General features: G+C 44.5%; 1 long non-coding RNA gene across 2 annotated transcripts in view; it reads left to right on the forward strand.

Moving 5' to 3' along the window:
• The first annotated feature begins 230 nt into the window (after positions 1-230).
• LOC116082504 overlaps positions 231-20,955 on the forward strand; it is a 24,847-nt gene continuing 4,122 nt past the window's right edge. The window contains exons 1-2 of one of the 2 annotated variants that reach the window (XR_004115342.1): positions 231-314; positions 20,782-20,945. This is a non-coding gene — a long non-coding RNA (uncharacterized LOC116082504). Of the gene's footprint in view, positions 315-20,693; positions 20,946-20,955 lie in introns of those variants that run through there. The other variant, XR_004115341.1, reaches the window with a different exon arrangement.

Raw genomic sequence — 20,955 nt, forward strand, 5'->3', positions numbered from 1 at the left:
CCGGACCCTTCCATGTCCAGCTTTGCTAGCCAGAAAGAAAACCATGAGTGGTAGCATGAATTGTTTTCCCAGGTCTGTTGTTGAATTCAAACCCAGGCCTGTAGGGACTAACTCCACCCCCTGCACCCTACATCAAGACTTCTGCTAGTCTCTCAATGGACTCCTAACTGGAACTTATTTCCCTGTTTTGACAAATGAAAGCGTCAGCACTTCCTGTCTTCTAAGTCTGCCCTCAGAAGACGATTCCTGTCTCGGGGTACATGTGGGTCCCCACCCTGCATGTCTTCTCTTCTGCTGAAGATTATCTCAGACAGGTACTGTCCGGCATCTTCATTTCAGAGATGGTGTTACTGAGCCATGGAGAAGTTAGGAAACTTGCCTAGGGCATCACACTGCTGAGAACTGAATCTGGCCCATGATCTGCTTTTCTTGTAAATGTACCACACCACAGTCCCCACTGAACTGAGACACAGCCTGACGGTAAGATAAGACTACTGGATAGTAAGGCATAAAGGTAGGGTGTGTGAGTGTGTGTGTGTGTGTGTGTGTGTGTGTGTGTGTGTTGATAGTGATGGTGGTGGTCAATGTACACATGTGGACTCTGAAGGTGAAGAAGGCTATGTAACAAATACAAGGACTAGAGATAGGAAAGGACCTCACCCGAGAACAGAGCTAGAAGATGGGGAAGGCATTGCACAGGTACCAAACTTGGAGGTGGGATCACTGTACACTGTACAGAGCCTGCAGGGGAAAGGCCATCATACAGGTGCACGACTTGAAGATTGGGCAAGCTGTGGCTCAGGCGTAGAGCCTAAAGGTGAGACATTCCACAGCTACAGAGCTGAGGGAGGGTGAAGTTGCTCAAGTGTAGAGTATTAAGACCAGAAAGACTATTGCACAAGAATGGGGCCGGGAGGGGAGGTATGCATTTGCACAAGGTGAGAGTCTGAAGGTGGGTGGGCCTGCCACACAGACACAGAGCCTTAAAGGGAGCATTGCACAAATGCAGAGCCTGAAGGCCGAGGGGCTGAAGCTGGGGAGGCCTTTGCTTAGGCACAAAGTGTGAAGAAAGCATTTGTATCTGTTCAGAGGCTAAGGTGGAGGCAGCTGCTGAAGAAGCTGGAGGTTGGGAAAACATTACACTCTTGAAGAACAAGGAGGCGGGTAATTCCTGTTACAGAGGTACATAACCTAGCAGTCGGAGAAGGCCAGTCTTCACGTGTGGAGACTATGGGGTCTTGCGGGTAGTCATGAGCATATAGGGATCGCTTGTCTGCGTGGAATGCCAGCTGGTTGCAAGGCGTCAAGGGAAGAGCTGATGCACTTGGATGGCTTGCAGACATTTAGGCCACTTGAGAAGGTTCCAGTGTCAGTTCCTCAAATGGCCTTCCTGTAGAAGATCCTCTACCACAGCCACATCTCTGCATGACTCAGAAGCCACACATCCTCCTGAAGGAACGTGTGGGCAGTTTGATATGAGCCTGCAACTGTGAACACTGGAAACCCTTCCCACATCTCTGTTGGGTCCCTTTTGCATGTTTCCCACAGAGGCCTACCTCATTGTCTCCCACCAGCTTCCTCCCAGTGGCTCCTCCCCGCCCTTACTCTGTCCTCCTCTTAGAGCCATAGAGTTGTGTGCTCTTCCTTCACTGGGATGTGTTGGGGGAAAAAAAACCAGTACTACACAAGGCAGAGACTCCTTCTCGAGTTTCTAAGCATATTCTGGGGCGCCCCCAGACTGAACACAGGCAAAGCAGCCTAGGTGGGAAGGGTCTTCAGCCAGGGGAAGAGTATTCAAATGGAATTATGGTTTGTTTGTGGTTTTTTGGTTTTTGAGACAGGGTTTCTCTGTGTAGCCCTAGCTGTCTTGGTCACTCTGTAGATCGGGCTGACCTTGAACTCAGAGATCATCTGTCTCTGCTTCCTGAGTGCTGGGACTAAAGGCATGGGGCAGCATGCCCAGCTTCAAAGGATATTATGTTAACACGCGCCTTTGACACAATTCCTCATGTTGTGGTGACCCCACAACCATAAAGACATTTTCGTTGCTACATCATAGCTGTAATTTTGCTACTGTTATGAATCATAAATAGCTGTGTTTGCTGATGGTCCTTAGGTGAGTCCTGCAAAAGGTGTTTGAGAACTGCTGTGCTAATGGGAGGGAGGGATGGGAAGATGTAAGGAGAGCATGTATGACCAAGGGGCTCCGTTTTAGCCTATGAGTGTTGTAACAAAATGCCTGGAAGTAGGTTATTTATATAGCGAGAATTTGTTTTTCTAACGGTCTAGAGACCAGGATTTCTAAGGATATGGTGCTAACAACATGGATGGTAGCCTTTCTGTTACAAGATAGTATAGCAGAGTATACATATAAGACACCACCTGTGATGGTTTGTATATGCTCAAGCCCGGGAGTGGCACTATTAGAAGATGTGGCCCTGTTGGAGGTGTGTCACTGTGGGTGTGGGCTTTAAGACCCTCATCCTAGATACCTGGAAGTCAGTATTCTGCTAGCAGCCTTCAGATGAAGATGTAGAACTCTCTCAGCTCCTCCTGTACCATGCCTGCCTGGATGCTGCCATGTCCTTGTCATGATGATAATGGATTAAACCTCGGAACCTGTAAGCCAGCCCCAATTAAAATTTTGTCTTTATAAGAGTTGCCTTGGTCATGGTGTCTGGTCATAGGAGTAAAACCCTAAGTCAACTCCTGTGCTAGCTCAGGTATCTACTGTTTTTTTATAAAACCTGTAATACCATCATGGTTTCTCTGCCTTCACAATCTCAGCTATCTCCAATTGTTACACTAAAGCTCCATCTCTAAATGTCACCGGCGTGTGAATTTAAGTCTTCAACGTATCAAATCTGGGGGATACATTCAAAGCACAGCAGAGCATACAGAGACTCTAGGGTCACCTAATCACTTTGCCTTTTCACTGTGAACGTCTGGGTGCTGGAGACCACGTGTCTGTTGTCAGTGTGGTCCCTGACTGACACTTGGTGGGCATTCTCACAGTGAGTCACATCCCCTGATTCTCAGCCTTGGGGTGACATGAGACCCCACAGTAATTCTTCCTTTCCCTTTTCCCTCTCTGGATAAGCTGACAAAGGAACACAAGCCCCGGGTGCCTTTCCCTTTCAATTCCAAGGCAGTCTGCTGGATTTGGCCATCGCCAGGAGGGATCTCTCATAAAACATCGTCACTGTGATAAAAGAAGCGTTTTTTTAGAGAAAGGTTACTTTGTGCTTACAGCTTGAGGGCATGCAGTTCTTCCTGGCCAGGAAAGCACCTTGGTGAAGCATGGCAGCAGGACCACACAGTTACTCCTTCACACTGAGGGAAGCAGGAAGCAGAGATGAGACAGGAAGTGATGCTAGACTATAAATGTAAAGGCCCCCTCAACCCAGTGGCCCTCATCTCGGAAGGAGTCCACAACTTCCCAGAACAGTGTCATCAGCTGGGGACCAGATGTTCCTAGACATAAGCTTGGGGGAGACATGGCACCTTCAAGCTGACTAGCTATCCAGGAGCAAACCAACAATGAAGCCTATAGAAATCACAGCTCAGGAAACAGTGGGTAGGGAATCACTCAAACTGGACCCTACCCCAGTTCCATAGGCCAGGGGACCTGGGCACACCACAGATCCTGTGGCTTTGTAGACATATAGACAGAGAAAAAGGAGAATACCAATAATATAAGTGGTATTTTCAAGAGAGAAAATTAAAAATAAGTAATGAAGTAAATGACTCTCCCCAGAGTGCTGTCACCCAGTGGACATGGTCAGCAGCTGTTAGCTTTTCCCTCCTGTGTGTTCATGTGTGCTGCTGACTCAAGGAGCAGTATTGTGTCTGCTCTCACTGGGTGGTACCCTGATAAATGAGGCCCAGAGAGTCTCCCTTGTTCTTTCCATCACGTGAAATGGATCAGGGAGATATGCCACTCGGTTGGCCCCTTGTGTTTGGAACTCTGGGCTCCCAGAATGATGAGTGATACATTTTTTATTACTCATAACCTATCTCCAACTTAAGGTATTTTATTCCAACAAAAGTTTAGATTAATGCATTTTCCAGGGATGCATAGATTCGCACAAGGTCATCAAGATGATTGGGCTACTAGCTTGGTTCCCAGCTTCTATTTGGCTGCCTACACTTGGCATGAGACAAGAGACACTTGAACGATGCCATAGGCTCAGGGGAAGGAGGCCTGAAGCTTTATATGGCATTAACCCTTAGCTACCAGGGTGACCTGGGCAAGTTGGTGAACCTCACTGAGCTTTAGGGGTCTACTTGGTAAACCAAGGATACCAACACACATTTACCTTCCTGAAGGTTTCAACAAATCACTACCCATGACTGTCTAGTGTTAACTCATAGAATGTTATGGAAGAAACAATTCTATTTGTGGAAGGTCACCACAAAGCTAAGAGAACACAAGGGCTTGAGCTTTTACATATGCTTCACTAGGGAGTGGATAGTCTGCCTTCATTCCATCCTACACACAGCAGGCTAACCTTTGCTTTGCATGGCCTGTTTCTTTACCTGACAGGCATCCTAGGGCCTAGAACACTGCATGGTGAATGCTTATCAACCTGACCCCTTGCAAGGAAGTGAAGCAGATATCTGCCCACTGGTGAGTGGGGGTGACCTAGGACTGGCTCAGAGGGGCTTCTATAGCAGGAGAGGATCCTGGTGCGAACACATTGGGAAGCATAACTATTTGCATATTCATAGTGACTAATCTTAGTTGAAAGCTTATTCTATGCCAGGGTCTTTGTGTACTTACACAATTTATTTCGTTTGCCGTCTCTGCAGACTTTGGGATTCAGTGACACTTTTGCATAAATTGGTACTAATTAGCAGCCGTTAAGTATGCCTGAGAACTGAGAGCACACTTGGTGTAAAGCAAGACTTAAATAGTGTCCGTGTCATGCCATGTGTATGTATGGCTTGCATACAACTCTCTGAGTAACTCTTTGCCTGTCTTAGCCACAGATTAGCATGAGTGTATCAGTTTGAGTGCTGTAACAGAGTCCCCAAATAACAATAACTTAGGTAGTGGAGAATTTAAATAATGCAAAAATGCTAACGACTACTGCAAGACATATTTGAGCAGGTAAGCCAGAGCTCATGTAGTGAATCAGAGACCAGGCTTCTGCCTCTCATCGTTCTATCCCCCTCATCAACCACATCACATGCTCCAAGACGCCTGCTTGCTTTCTTCCTATCACATCTTCATCTCAGGTAATGCCAAGAGGGGCAGACATTCTTTCAGTAAGTACCTCTTCTCATATCCTATTAAACCAAACTGAGTGGGTTCCCATTGCAATGGTAGCTGGGACTACCATCACCAAGAGACTCAGATGAGACTTGCTGAACGGCTTGTCTTCATGACTGCTGCAGAAGCCTCCTTTTCTTGCTGTCTGGAACACTGTGTGAGGCTGCGTGAGAGGGTCACCTTTTGGTAGCTGGCTTTCCCTTTCATCTTGCGGCAGAGGTTCTCAACCCGTGGGTCTTGAGCCTTCTGGTGAACTCCTGTCTCCCAAAATATTTGCATTATGATTCGTAACAGTAGCAAAATTAGAGTTATGAAATAGCAATGAAAATAGTTTTTATGGTTGGGGGGGCTCACCACAACATGAGGAACTGTATTAAAGGGTCCCAGCATTAGGAAGGTTGAGAGCCACTGTCTTAATGCATTATTACATTTTTTTCCCTTTCTTTGCTGTGATCAGCTACCTCACTGAAGCAACTTAAGGAAAAATTTGTTTTAGTTTACAGCTTGATGGTACAGTCTGTTTTGACAGATTAGTTATTGTGGTAAGAGTGCAAAGCAGCTGGTCTCATTGCACCTATGGTCAGCAAACCAAGGCTCTGGTTTCTGGTACTTAGCTCACTTTATTCAATCCAGGACCCCATTCCAGGCAACGGTGCACAGTTAAGATGGTCTTTCCCACCTAATCTAGAAACTTGGCCCACAGTCATGCCCAGAAGGTTTCTCCTAAGTGATTCTAGATACTGTCAAGTTCACAAACTGTTAACCATCGTACCTAGAATGTGTTATTTACAGAGCAACTGAAGAGGAAGAAGCCACATTGCTTCTTGCCACTGAACTCTGCTGATACCATGGCTTTGGCCACATTTTTCTGCCAATGTCACCAAATGCTTCCCAAACTCACACTGGGGACATAGGAAGGAGTATTGAGGACCCACCTTTCAAACAAAGGATGATCAAAGGATTTGGAATCATATTTTAAAGCCATCATTGCAAGTTAGCTATTCTTGCTACAGAGCTATAATCTCTTGGCCTATAAGATAGCAGTAATATATGCCCTCCTGGGCCAGGAGGAGTTTAGAACAGGTATCAGGCATAAGAAGAACGCAGCACAAAATAATCAGAATCACTGGCAGTGGTAGAAAAGCTGGAGGTGGTGGTGCACACTTTAATTAATTAATTAATTAACCTATGTATTTAATATATATGAGTGTTCTGTCTTCATACCCATCAGAAGAGGCAATCATATCCTGTGATAGATGGTTCTGAGCCACCATGTGGTTTCTGGGATTTGAACTGGACCTCTGGAAGAACAGTCAGTGATTTTAACTTCTGAGCCATCTCTGCACATCTTTAATCCCAGCACTCTCAGAGGGCAGAGACAGGTGGATCTCTAGGAGTTCCAGACCAGACTGGTCTACAAAGCGAGTTCCAAGACAACCAGGGCTACACAGAGGAACCCTGTCTCAAAAAACCAAAGGGGGGGAAAGGAGGGAGGAAGAAAGAGAGAGAGAGAGAGAAAGAGAGAGAGAGAGAAAGAGAGAGAGAGAAAACAGAAGAGATTGTGAGTACTGCCCTCTGACCCTGAGTAGTGATGACCTTGCTCTCCTGTGACCCTGCAGTGGTCTGTAAATTTACAGAGTCCACATAGTACAAATGTAAGGTCTCCTGAGCCTGGCATGGGTGTGAAGATGCTCACAGCTATAAGGTAGTAATTAATTCAAATCCAAGTGAGTGGGTAGTGTTTGTAGAGGGATGGGGAATGTTCTGCTCCCCCACTGGCACAGCACTTGTTCCCATATGGGGACCACATAAACACAACTCGTCGCTAACTGCACGTGCCAGCTATGGTGACTGACATGTGCTGGAGTATGCTGTAGAATTTAAATGACTTTCCATCCCTGCATGTTGGCAGCATTTTACAGTTTTGTAACATTGTGATGCTGTGGTTTGAATAAGCCCCCCAAATTCATATGTTGGACACTTCTTACTCAAGGTAGTGGTGCTGAGGTTCGAGCTATGAAATGGGACTCAGTCTTGAGAGTCTTGTCCTTGTGAATGGATCCATGTTGTCAGAACTGATGAGTTTGTTATAAAAGTCATTTCTTCTGCCTCCCACCATGGGCTGACTCATCAACAAGGCCTTTGCCAAGGCCAGCTCCTTGACCCGGGACTTCCCAGTCTCCACAGTGATGAGAAATGATGGATTTTCTTTATAAACTTAACGTCTCCTCCCACCATCATACAAGAGCACAAGGGAACTAAGCAGATAGGAGTGGAAGGTAGGGACTGTGTTTACGAATGGATTCTTGGAAGACAGATGTCACTGTAGCATCCCAGAGAAACTCTGCGTCCTCTGATTGTGTGCACTCCTGCCTACTGACCCCAGCTTCAACAATCAGGTGTCCGGATGATGCAAGCACTTGGCAGAAATCCATCCTCCATCAGCGTGTCCAGCCTTTTGACATCATAGCATGATGTCATCAGTACAGTTCATGCTCAAGAACAATGTGATTGAGTTACCAAAGGGATAAGGGAAAAATCACAAACAAATCCTGTAATGTTTTTAAGTAAGTTTGTATTGAGCTTCCCTCAAAGCTATTCTGGGACTCATGGGGCTCACAGGCTGTAGGTTGCACTTGCCTAAGGCTCTGGAGTGTTCACCAAGAGATAACGGCTATTACTGTTACAGATGATTGCAGGGGTGTCTGTGTTCCATTTCTCAAGGGCTCAAGGAGACAAACCCCAGGTGACTGGAGACGGGGAGGAAGAAAGGTGAATGGAAAATTTAGAGGGAAATAGAGTGCAGAAATATATCATACAAGGAATAAAATTAACACACACACACACATACACACACACACACACACACACACACACACACACGTTCTTGGCTCCCTTGCCAATGGCTCCTTTAGTTTGATCACATGTATTATTTTGTTTCTTTTTTTTTTTTTTCAATGCACAATTCCCAAGACCCACCAGTCTCTCTGCTCTACATCTTTAACCGTTATCCAGCCAGATACTCCAACCTCCCCATAAGCCTAGGTCTTACTTCAGAAATCTATTAGTCTTCTCCTTTCTTCCTCTGGCCTCTCACACTGAAAATCCATCCCCTGGAGGGCTCCTAACTGCAACAAGGAACATCCCATCACCCTGCTCTAAGCCTGGGTGTGGTGAGTGTGTATGTGTACCAGAAGACAACCTCAGCTGTTGTTTCTCAGGCCTTATTCACCTTATTTTTGAAAGACAGGATCTCCTACTGTCCTGGAGTTCACCAAGTAGGCTAAGCCACTTGTCCAGGGAGCCCTAGGGATCAACCTGTCTCTATCATCTCAGTGCTGAGACTACAAACACAGGACACCATAGCTATGTTTTTTTGTTTTTTTTTTTTTTGCTTGTTAGTATGGGTCCCAAGGATCAAGCCCTTCATGCCATCAAAGGAATGCCTTTACTGACAGCCTCTCTCTAAACCTTCTGTGACTTTTTATGACAGGTATTTGGGAAGCAACGATAGAACAGACAAGATGGGTCAAACAAGTTATTTTGATTCCAAACTGTAATCTGCTTCCAGATACCAACTGCTGTGTGCTGTGTCCCATGTCTATGCTACCCCTCCACTCCTCCATTCAGCTTCTTGTCCTGGCAACGTCCAGCCCGAATTAATCCTTCCCCCACCCAGGAAGCTTCTTGCCCCACCCATTCTCTCTTCTCCTCTTCCAGGTCCCTGCCACACTTCGAATCTTTCCTTCATATTTTATCACCATGCTCCTGTAACAGTCACTTATGTATCTATGGATTTCCTTCTGCTGTAGATCTAGGACTTTACCTTATTGGCATAACTATTACATATATGTATTAAGTATAAATATTGACATTATGTATGAGAGGCACGGGAGGAAAAATTCAGGATATTCAGTCCTTTGGAGGAAGACCTATCCACAAAAGAAACTTGGCATTGGGTTAGTAGTTTTTCCATAACACATAGTGGGTATATAATAGTCACATAGTATTAGTGACACTGTAGGCCTTCACAAATACACACACACACACACACACACACACACACACACAGACTATCTATCTATCTATCTATCTATCTATCTATCTATCTATCTCAATATCAATCTTTCCTCTTTACAGTATAGCTTATGTGTCACCCCATGAGGGCTACTGAGTTCATAAGGATTCTCACTAGGGATAAGTTGTCCCACTCTGGGGACAACTTGTACTAGAAGGGATTCAGTATGCCTGGAGAGGCATGTATGGTCTTAGAGGCTGAGAGCAGTAAGTGATAAGAAGAGATAGGAAGAGGCAGTAGAGGAAACAGCCACTGTACCTTACACTATTTCATGGGCACAGCAGAAACATACAGTGTCCAAAAGCCAACACGTTTAATTTTTTTTTTAGTTTATTATATTTTTATATTTTAAATAATGTGGGGTGCATCTGTGTAAGTGTAATGTGTCTGTGTAATCCAGATGTGTCAGATCTCCCTGGAATTGGAGTTACAGATTACTGTGAACCACCTGACCTAGGTGCTTGGGAACTGAATTCCAGCCCTTTATAAAAGCACTACTCACTCTTTGTGACTGAGCAGTCTCTGCAACCAGCAGGTGGTTTTAAGTATGTATATTCCACTCTCTGTTTGATCTTCCCAATTGTTTATCTTCCACAGATGCAAGTCATGGCGGTCATTTGTCCAATCATAAATCTTGACCTCATATAAAGGCACAGGTTTTGGAATATTCCATACAGGCTGCTGTTCTGAGTCAGCAGTCTTCACTGTCCCGTGATGAACATGGGCCAGCTGTGAAGTGGCTACTCAAGTAGTGCATGGCGTCTGCCCCTGCTCGGTAGCCTAAGTAGCCTATCCCAATGTTAATCTTTGTCTTGCAATGATATCAAGCCCAAGACTTACCTGAGTACAATCAAAGCATTTTGGGGGTTCAGGGAATGCAAAGCTGCCATTGTCAAAACTGTAGCTCCCTTCTGTGTCCCAGAAAGGTGAACCCAAATCCCTATTCCTCCCAGACTGCAAAGTAGTTTATACTGAATTTAGAAACAGTACTGGGGAGTGTGGGTACCGTAATATTCAAAGAGCTGAAAGAACACCCCAGAACCTTCCCTGCCCCTGTTTTGTCCATGGTGTCTGTGTCCATTCTATGGCCACTGGCCACACTTTCTCTGTTCTAATCCCAAACTTCCTCTGGCTACACTGTGTCCCAGCTCTCTGGTGAACCATCATTTCTCTGTCCCTTAGTGACCTCTTTGTCCTCAAACTTACCATAGCTTCATGCCAACAGGTATGGAAAGAGACATGTTGAGGGTATACGGTACCCCAAGGGTCAGTATATATTATCCTACTAATCCTCAGATGTCTTACTAACTTCAGCTTTTAGATAGGTAAACTGAGGCTAAGAGGGGTAGAATGACTTGTCCAAGACCAGGTACACTGAGTGAGTATACATTCACATCTGGTCCTGGCTCTGAATGGTGGATAAAACTATCTCTTTTGTCACTAGAGTATGAGCTGCTCAGAATCTCTGTCTGCATCCCCAGTGACGTGAAATGTAGCCTATTACTCCCGCTGAGCACCTAGGCCCTGAGACTCTGAGGTAGATAAATTATGATAATGACTACCAGGGAGAAGCTGCTGAGCAAAATGGTTCAGAGTTCATTCCCTGAGTCACACTGACACAGTTCCAGCCTGGGTCATGTGACATCAGTGTTCTATGCTTGAGCAGGTAGCACAGCTCTCCTGATCCTAGTTTCAAGTTCCAAACTGGGAAAACCATTATCCTCTCTCCCAGGGAGTGTGATGAGGTCAAAAAGTTATAAACAAGAGGGACACCCATGGTATTTCTGTGCTACAGGCCACGGGTCCAATCTAAATTTCAACCCCTATCCAGCATTAATGAGATATTTCCATCACTCGCTGGATAAAAAGCAGAAATGCCAATCAAACCAGAAGTTTTAAATGTCATCAAGAGTCTAACAATATGAAAATGCTCAGGGTTTTTTTTTTTTTCTTCCTTAACCACTCATCAACGTCCAGGAAGCTTTCACACTGATCAATAACAGATAATCAACACATGCTGCTGCCAGCAGCAGAGGCACCAGAATTCTCTGGCATAGATTGCAGAACAGCAATGACAAAAAAATAAAAATGCATTAACAGGGCTTTGGAGATGGCTCGGTGGATGAAGCACTCGCTGTGCTAGGGTGGGGAGCTGGGTTCAGTTCCCCAGGATTCATGTAAAGTTGGGCTTTGGTAACACGTGTCTCTTATTCCATCATCCCATCATTGAGCTGAGAGATAGAGAGAGGAGAATCCCAGGAAGCTTGTGAGTCAGCTAAGCCAGTGTACACAACATTGAACAATGACAGTAGCAGCAACAACAACAACAAAAATATCCTGTCTCAAACAACGTAGAAGACAAGAAAGATTTTCTCCAATTTCTCTGTTGTGACATTCATGCTATGTGGCACATATGCATTTTTACTTCCACAAATGAACATGCACACAGATACACATATGTACACACAAAGATAGAGTTTTTTTAAAAAAAGTTTTAACAACCAATTGCAAAGAAAACAATAGAGATCCTTTCAAGGTAGTAATTTTATAATGAGATAGAATATACAGGGAAAAAACAAATGGAAACTTAGAACACAATTGAATTGAAAAGGATGGGCTCAAGCTCAGAGCAAGAGTGTGTGTGATATGTCTGTATTATGTACAGATGTGTAATGTGCACATATGTGTAGTGTCTATGTGCATGTGTGTGCATATACAGTGTGTGTATAGGAGTTTGTGTATGTGTGTTGTGTACATCTGTGGAGCCCAGAAGTTGTCATCATCTGCCTCCTTCAATTGCTTTCCACCTTACTTTCTGGGAGAGAATCTCCCATCATACTTTTGAGAGAGAATCCAGAGCTCCAAATACAGCTAAATTGCTTGGTCAGAAAGTCCTAGGATCCTCTTGTCTCCACTTTCCTAGGGCCAGGGTAAGAGATGCACACTGGCATGCCTTGATTTTATAAATAGATACTGGGGATGAATCTCAACAGTAAGCAATGACTTAGTCATCTTCCCAGCCCAGGGATGGAGTTTATATATATATATATATATATATACATTTTTTTTTTTTTTGGTTTTTTTAGATAGGGTTTCTCTGTATAGCCCTGGCTGTCCTGGAACTCACTCTGTAAACCAGGCTGGCCTCAAACTCAGAAATCCACCTGACTCTGCCTCCCAAGTGCTAGAATTAAGGGCATGCGCCACCACTGCTTGGCTCATGGATATAACTTTAACTTCAAGGCTACTCTCCTCTATTTTCTGAAGTATTCTAAAGGACATGGAGACCTTAGAACCCTGTGACATCTCTGCATCCTGAGGATGCAGACCCAGGCCTGACTCCATGGCTTACTTGAGTCTTAATGAAATCTGGCTGCCTGTGAGGCCATTATTGACAGATAAAGCATATGAAACAGAAAACCCCTTCTCCTGTGTCAATTTGTAGGGGGCATGGTGACAGTTCCTGGTGTGGGGACATGATTTCTAGTTCAAGCTGGTTGGTTGATTATGGGGTCATTAGAAGACCTTATCTAACAATGGTCTCCCCTCTAGGGGAATCCAGCCCACAAGGAACAATTTGGAAGATACCACCTTCAAGGGTGACCAAACCATCAAAGAACCTCAAATCTGAACCCCATTTTTCAGCCTGGAAAACTGAGACACCAAGTAAGAGGGGATTAGCTCAGGGCCTGTTTGAGTGTGTGGTGTTAGAATGAAATCTTGGTCTTTGTGTTAGACTTTCTCACCTTCAGTTCAGAAATGTGGTACAGCTTGGACTGAATTCCCAGTTTCAGGTACTCATCCTGACCTAGATAGAAGAAGGACAAGAAGAAGCTATTGCTACCTTGTATTCATTCAGAAAATAGTTTCTTAGCTCCATATTTTCATTGAGGTTCATAGTATGTTTTGTTTGTGTGAAATGAACCACTCCAAATCCCAGTGGCCTGAGGGCGTAGACTTTGGACATCATCCATAAGTCCACAGGTCAGTGGGGAGTTGTAGACAACAACATCATGTCGGGCTTGGCTGATCTTGGTTGAGTTTTCTGCTACGTCAGTAGAAGGTATTGAAGAGTCTTATTTTCTGGGAGCAGGCTGTACCCCACTCTAAGTTACTTCATATTGTATAAAACAGTAGATTTTCTGTTTTTCTTTTTTTAGATATTTTCTTTATTTACATGTCATATGATTTTTCTTTTACCAGTTTCCCCTCCCAGGAACAAACAAACAAACAAACAAAAACAACAAGAACAAACTACTGTTGGCTCCCCCCTCCCCATGCTTGCCACCCTACCCTCTCCCACTTATTGGCCCTGGCATTTCCCTACACTGGGGCACAGAACCTTCACAGGACCAAAGACCTCTCCTCCCATTGATGATTGATTTTGCAATCCTCTACTATACACATGCTGCCAGAACAATCAGTCCCACCATGTATACTCCTTGGTTGGTGGTTGAGTCCCTGGGAGCTCTGAGGGTACTAGTTAGTTCATATTGTTGTTCATCCTGGGGGGCTGCAAACCCTTCAGCTCCATTGGTCCTTTCTCTAACTCAGAAAACAGTGGATTTTCAGGGTGCAGCATGACTTAGGAGACTCCATTTTAGAAGCAGCTTTTGACTCCATTTTGAAGAAGGCAGAAGATTGAATCCCCTGGGGGCATGCATGACACAAACATGCCCAGAAGTACCCATGTTTCACAGACTGATGAATAACTTTTTCCTGAGAGTAGACAGGGGGCCCTCTATACACTTGTCAGTGTAAAATGAGAGCATGAGGACCTGTGTGCAGAGTAAAACCCTGAGAGGGAAAGCAGGGCAAGGACTTATCAGACATACTAGACCAAAGAAAGAGTGAAATTGCCTTGCCTCGACCTCATAAAATGCTAGATAGCCAAAAGCACATGTCCCCAACCTGATACTTGGTGTGCATCAAAGAACACCTGTCCATCCTTGAAGCTTCAGCTTGGATCCTGCTATTGACTCAGGCTACCTGACTGCCTGCTTTCCATGGCTAACTCATCTGGGCCTCAGTAGAGAACTCTTTCTAGACTTAGGCACCTCATCTAACAGTATAGATTCTATTATCAGAAGTGTTATCAGCACTTCTGAGGTGCTATAAATTTTAAAGCTTGTGTTTATCTTGTAAATCACATATATGCATATTTATATCCAGATACATAAATTATGTATATGTGAGAGATTTATTGTGCAATATTTGACATGTTGTATGACAGTTAATATTAGTAATTAACATTGGAATCAAAGAATTTGCATTCATCTTGGCCAGATCACCAAGGTAGGTGGGGTTATCTAGCAAACTGCTGTCATTGAAACTTCAGTACTTTGGAAATGTACTATTATTCAATACATTTGGACACTGTGGAAAAATACAACTGTAGTGGTTTGGGTGAAAACTGTCCCCTGTAGGCTCACAGATTTGAACACCGGTCCACAGTTGGTGGTGCTGTGTGGGGAAGCATGTCACTGTGGACAAACATTGAGAATTTATAGCCCTGTCCAACTTCTAGCTCACTTTCTCTGCTTCCTGTCTGTGACTGAAAACTTAGTCTCTTAGCTTTCTTATTAGGCTTCTTGCAGCCATTTGTCTCTCCCTTAATTATGGACCCTCTCTCTAGTACCATAAACCAAAATATATTCTTCCTTCCATAAGTTTCTTTTAATCACGTGTTTCTTTTAATGTTGTATTTTATCACAGCAATGAAGAATAACTAATGCTGAAAACCACTTTGTACTATTGTTTCTTACTGTTATTCAACAAATTCTAACCTTGTGGAAGGACACAACATTGGTTGTCAATGTTTCTGACTGAATGTGCTCATAGCACTCAGTAGGTGTCAAGGTGACTGGACCACATCTCCTTTTCTCCAGTAAACTATCCCAGGTTTCATGTTTGTCTTAGTCGGGGTTTCTATTCCTGCACAAACATCATGTCCAAGAAGCAAGTTGGTGAGGAAAGGGTTTATTCCACTTATACTTCTGCACTGCTGTTCATCACCAAAGGAAGTCAGACAGGAACTCACACAGGGTAAGAACTTGGAGGTAGGAGTAGATGCAGAAGCCATGGAGGAATGTTGCTTACTGGCTTGGCTTGCTTCCTCTGGCTTATTCAACTTGCTTTCTTAAAGAACCCAAGACTACTAGCCCAAGGATGGCGCCACCCACAATGGGCTAGGCCCTCCATCCTTGATCACTAATTGAGAAAATGCCTTACAGCTTGATCTTATGGAGGCATTTCCTCAAGGGAGGCTCCTTTCTCTGTGATAATACCAGTTTGTGTCAAGTTGACACCCAAAACCAGTCAGGACAATGTTGGACAGGCTCTGGGGAAGCAAGTGGACACCAAGAAGTTCAAGGTTTAGGGCCCTCTGTTTATAGCTCTACAGTCTCACCCTGCATATTCTTTTGGCCTCATAAGCAACAGGAGCTACCAAGCCTCCATGCATGGGGACTATATTGTATCTCTTGATCATTAGCTACAAAACTGCACTGCTAAGAGGTTCAGATACAGGGTGACTGACAACCGGGTCACTATCGCAATTCATCCTTGAGCTGCTTCTAATGACTTTGCTTCCACTTCTTTCTCGCTCTCTAAGGCTGTGAGAGATACTTTGGTCAGTAAGATGAAGCCTGCCACTTTTGGGTGAGGCCTTGGGTATGATTCTCCATGTCTCTTTCTTTTGTCTATGGAGAACAAGGCCAGAAAAGGGGGGGGGGGGAGGTCTCTGAGCCTCAGACCCCAAGTGACTGTAACATTCAGAATCTCCACCTCCCACCCTGTCCCTGACATGTTGTTCATGTAGCATTGGAAGACCATTAATAGAAAGCTATATCCTTCTGGTCAAAAAAGAAAAAAGAAAAGTAAGAAAAAAATGGAATCTGTCTTTGGTCTTTTGGTGAATATGGAACATTCCAAACTATGCAAACATAGGAATTTATGCAGCTTGGGCTGTCAATCTTTTGACTAAGAGACCATGCCTAGGGAAGGCAGATTTAGTTAATACTATGCTAATGAGATGTGAGGAATAATTATGCTTTTAATGAGGCGACATGCTTTTTCTTCCCATAAGCCACACTGCAATGGTTCCACTGTGATGGAGCTAAGTCTGCTTGCTTATCTGTACACTCTGAAAGATGTAACGTTTTCTCGTCTTCTTGTCCGTCTCTTCCTTGCATTTCCTGCACAGACCTTAAGAGTGCTTTTTCTGATACTTATGGGACTTGTTTCTTTTTGCTTTTGATTTTGTTTTCTTTTTCTTCATGGCTTCTCTGAGGCTGCCTCCCTTTTGCCATGCGGCTGCTTACCAAGCCTCGGTGCCTAACTTAAAAAGACACAGCTCTCTAGCTTCCTCTTCCCTGACTTTCTTCTCTCAGCAGCTGCTGGGGTGTACAGTTTGCCTGCTGTATTGTTTCTCATTTAAACACTAGGAAAATTGTACCCAAAATTTTCGGAGATCATTGTTAAAGACTAAGAACCCTGAGAGGAGACCCAAATTTCTTAGTAAAATGTAACATCCCAAAATTTCTGGTAGCAACATGACAAAGAATCCTTTATTGTTTAAAAGCTCTGAGATTTGGGGATACTTTTCATAGCCACATAACTTATTGTATCCTGACTTATTGTCTTAGTTAGAGTTTTACTGCTGTGAACAGACACCATGACCGAGGCAACTCTTTTTTTCTTTAACTTTTTTATTTTTAGATTTACTTATTTATTTTGTGTATGTGGGTACACTGTTGCAGTCTTCAGACACACCAGAAGAGGTCATCAGATCTTCATTAGAGATGGTTGTGAGCCACTATGTGGTTGCTGGGAATTGAACTCAGGACCTCTGGAAGAGCAGTCAGTGCTCTTAACCATTGAGCCATCTCTCCAGCCCAAGGCAACTTATAAGTTATAAGGACAACATTTAACTGGGGCTGGCTTACAGGTTCAGAGGTTCAGTCCATTATCATCCAGGTGGGAACATGGCAGCATCCAGGCAGGCATAGTGCAGGAGGAAGGAGCTGAGAGTTCTACATCTTTACCAGAAGGCTGCTAGCAGCCTTCTGACTTCCAGGCAGCTAGGATGAGAGTCTTTTAAAGCCTACACCCACAGTGACACACCTAATCCAACAAGGCCACATCTTTTAATAGTGTCACTCCCTGGGCCAAGCATATACAAAACTATAACATTGATACAAGCCCTGACCTTTTACCACACATCACTCACTCACTGGCTGTGAAGGTTAAAAAGGAAAAGAAAAATCCTTGTCTTTTTCAGCTTGCATCCTCATGAAGGCAAATGAAATAGAAAGTCAACGAGCAAACTAACATGCATTCAAAATGTGATTGTTATGGTAAAGGAAAACAGTAGGACCTGTGAACTGTGCAACTTTGTCACTGGTTCAAGTCTCTGGAGAAAACATTTCAACCAAGACGGGAAGGTAGAAGGAAGGTCTTAGCCTTTTGGGAACAAGAACAGCATTCTGGGGAGAGACTGGCAGGAGATGAGGCCTGAAGTGGGCAAGGCCTGGTTCATTGGAGGAAGTCCAAGGAGGTCAGTGTGACAGGAATAAGTGGGAGATGATCGATTGTCTTTCCGAGGATGAGGATATAGGTACGGAGGATGTCAGACCACTGAGCCTTGGAAGTGTGAGGAGTATTGGGACTTATAGAGGAATCTGTGGGGCTCCACTGCCTAGTGACACGGGCCCAAGAAGCTTCATGTATCTGCAGGGGGAACAGGGCAGGTAAGGCTTTGCCTCTTTGTCATAAACACAGATTCCAAGACTTGGTCCTGGCATAAGGGGCCTCCTGAAGGAAATGTGACTGCCCTACAATGTTTACAACATGGTGCAGCTAAGTCTTATCTCTTCCTCTCCAAGACTAGTGGCCAGGTTGGGGGCTGGGCAGAAGGTATCTTAGCAGTATATGTTTAAAAACACCATTTGACCAGTACTGTGTGAAAGACTGGGAGACTTAGAAATTTGGGAAAAAGCATGTTAACGGAAAGTAATGTATTAATAGAAATGTAACAAACCAAAAATGTGGAGTAGCCAGTTCTAGGAACTTGGCTAACTCAGAGCCTCAGGGCTCTGGTTCCTGAAACCTTCCCCTCTTGACTGATCCACAATGAGGGGGGAACTAGGAATGAAGGTCTACTGGTTTACAAGGCTCTACACCCTGCTGAGGCCCTCTACCCTGCTGACAGATAGATAAAGATTACATTCTTAAAATGAATATGTTTCCCTCCCTAACTGAATACCTTGGGTTGGGTCCCTCTGAAATTTTCCACTGTTTTTATGTTATGTTTCCTTGGTAACCCTCTCCCCACCCCCAGCTTGTGGTCTTTCCCTTTAAATACCCCTCGCTTCTTGTGTTTGGGTCAAACTCCTCTGGCCAAAATGGTCACGAGATCGACCCCGGTACCGGCCTATCCCAAATAAACCTCATGTGATTGCAGCAAGTTCGGTCTCTCGTGAGTTATTGGGTGGTCGAGTCATCCCGAGACTTGAGTAAGGATCTCCCCAGTTCTGGGGGTCTTTCACTGTGTTAGCATCACACAGGTTTGAGGATATAGGATATAATGAGAGATGCCCCAGTGACAGAAGCATATTTTCTCCCAGTCATATAGGCTAAGAGTCTAAGATCAAGGTGTCACAGCTATGTAAGGAGCATCTGCTTTCTTGTCCACAGCTTCTAATGGCTGTACTTGGTTGATAGATGTACTCCTCAGATTGCTGCCTCCATTTTCATAAGGTGCTTCATCCTCTGTCTTCTCTTGATTCTAGTAAGAAAGGGTTCAGGAAGCCTAGAGTGACGTATCTTGTAACCGTTAATTAAATCAGCAAAGATGTCATTTCCGAATGACAGCTCTGGGAGAATCTGCTCAAACCATATTGAGGTCCAAAGAGGCCTTTCTCAGCTTCCAGAGAAGGTCTTTGAAGAGGAAGGAGACCTGGGACTCTGGCTTAGTCAATTAACCTTATGCACTGACCATGTCCCACCCAAATGGTTAGAGCAGCAGGGTCCCTGCAGAGTGATATGTGCAGGGCCTATCACATACCACCTTGGAGAGCTTCATGGTTGTCTGAGTTACTTTTCTATTGCTGTGATAGAACACTATGACAAAAAGTAACGTGGGGGAAGGAAAACGGTCATTGCATCTTGTAACTCTCAGGTCACAATCGATCACTGAGAAAACTCAGGGCAGGAACTCAAGGTAGGAACCTGGAGGCATGAACTGAAGCAGAAGCTAGGAGGGCTAAATACTGCCATCCTGCCTACTGGCTTGCTCCTCATGGCTTGCTGGGACTGCTTTCTTATACAACGCAGGACCACCTGCCCAAGGATGGTAGGTTAATGAGACTTCTCATATAGTTAAGGAAGACAATACCATATAGTCTTGCCTATAGGCTAATCTTAGAGAGTCATTCTCTCATATCTCTTCCTAGATATATCTAGGTTTGTGTCAAATTGACCAAAACTAACTAGGTTGAGCTTGAAAGGTGGCTGAGTTAATTTTTGCCACTTGGTCATACTGACTCATGTTTCCACAACAAGAATCAGGCTGAGTGCTCTCAAGATTGACTTGTCCATCCTTAAGCGAGCCAGGAAGAAGAACCTATAATATTGCCATTCTATACTTGGAGAAATTGGAGCTTGCAGACAAGTCTTACCTAAAGAACACCCAGTTATTAGGTTGACCAGGACCAATGAAACTCAAATCCAAAGCACTCAAATCTTTACACAGACTCAGGCAAGGTTCCTTTGTTTTGACTTTCTCTTTTGTTTTCCATGAAATTCAAAGCTGGGTGGGTAAAGAAAGGAATTTGATAAACTTCTGCAGCCTGGAGTTCTTCCCAGAGGCCTGGGGGTAGAGAATCAAGTTCTGCTGACACACCCTCTCTGCCTGAAAGGCTTTTAAACAGCCATCCCTGCCCTTTGGGTTCCTGTTTAAGGCACTGCACAGGGGTAGCCTGGAGTGTTTTGTGGTTCTGAGAACTGTCTCTCCAAGATCCATGTACTCCTGACTGCACAGCCCATGCCTTCCTAGATTCTGAGTGCAGAGCCTTGAGAGGAGAGAGGGTAAGAGCCTTGCCTGGACCATCAGGTCAAAGTGGATCCCAGGATGCAAAGTGACTTCTGCCAAACCACAGAGGCCCTACAGCCAGCCCATAAACAGCTTTCAAAATAGTGGTGGCCTTGGGATCAAGGGTGATGAGCAGAGACTGGAGAAAGTTGCCCTTCGCCTCCAGACCTAAAGAACATCTCTCCCTTGCCCTAGTGTGTGCGCAGCAGCTTGAACTTCCAAACAAGAACTTCTCCCCAGGATCAAGAACGCAGCCTCAGGAGACCTCAGCTGGTGAGCAAAACGAGAGTCCACATAACACGTTTGTTTTTCTTGTTTTCTTTCCAAAACTCCAAGGCACATTCAGCAACAGCCCAGTCTTGCTCCTTGATAATGAAGGCCTTTTGACCTGGGAGACCTCCACAAAGCGGCTCTTTTCTGGAAGCAATAAGAACACCTGCAGGAGAAGCCAGGCTCCAAGTCTTGTCACTGCCTTTCCCTAGGATGAGCCTGGACCAAAGGTGCTTATGA

This window comes from Mastomys coucha, unplaced genomic scaffold (genome assembly GCF_008632895.1).
Source record: "Mastomys coucha isolate ucsf_1 unplaced genomic scaffold, UCSF_Mcou_1 pScaffold7, whole genome shotgun sequence".
Classification (NCBI taxonomy): Eukaryota; Metazoa; Chordata; class Mammalia; order Rodentia; family Muridae; genus Mastomys; species Mastomys coucha.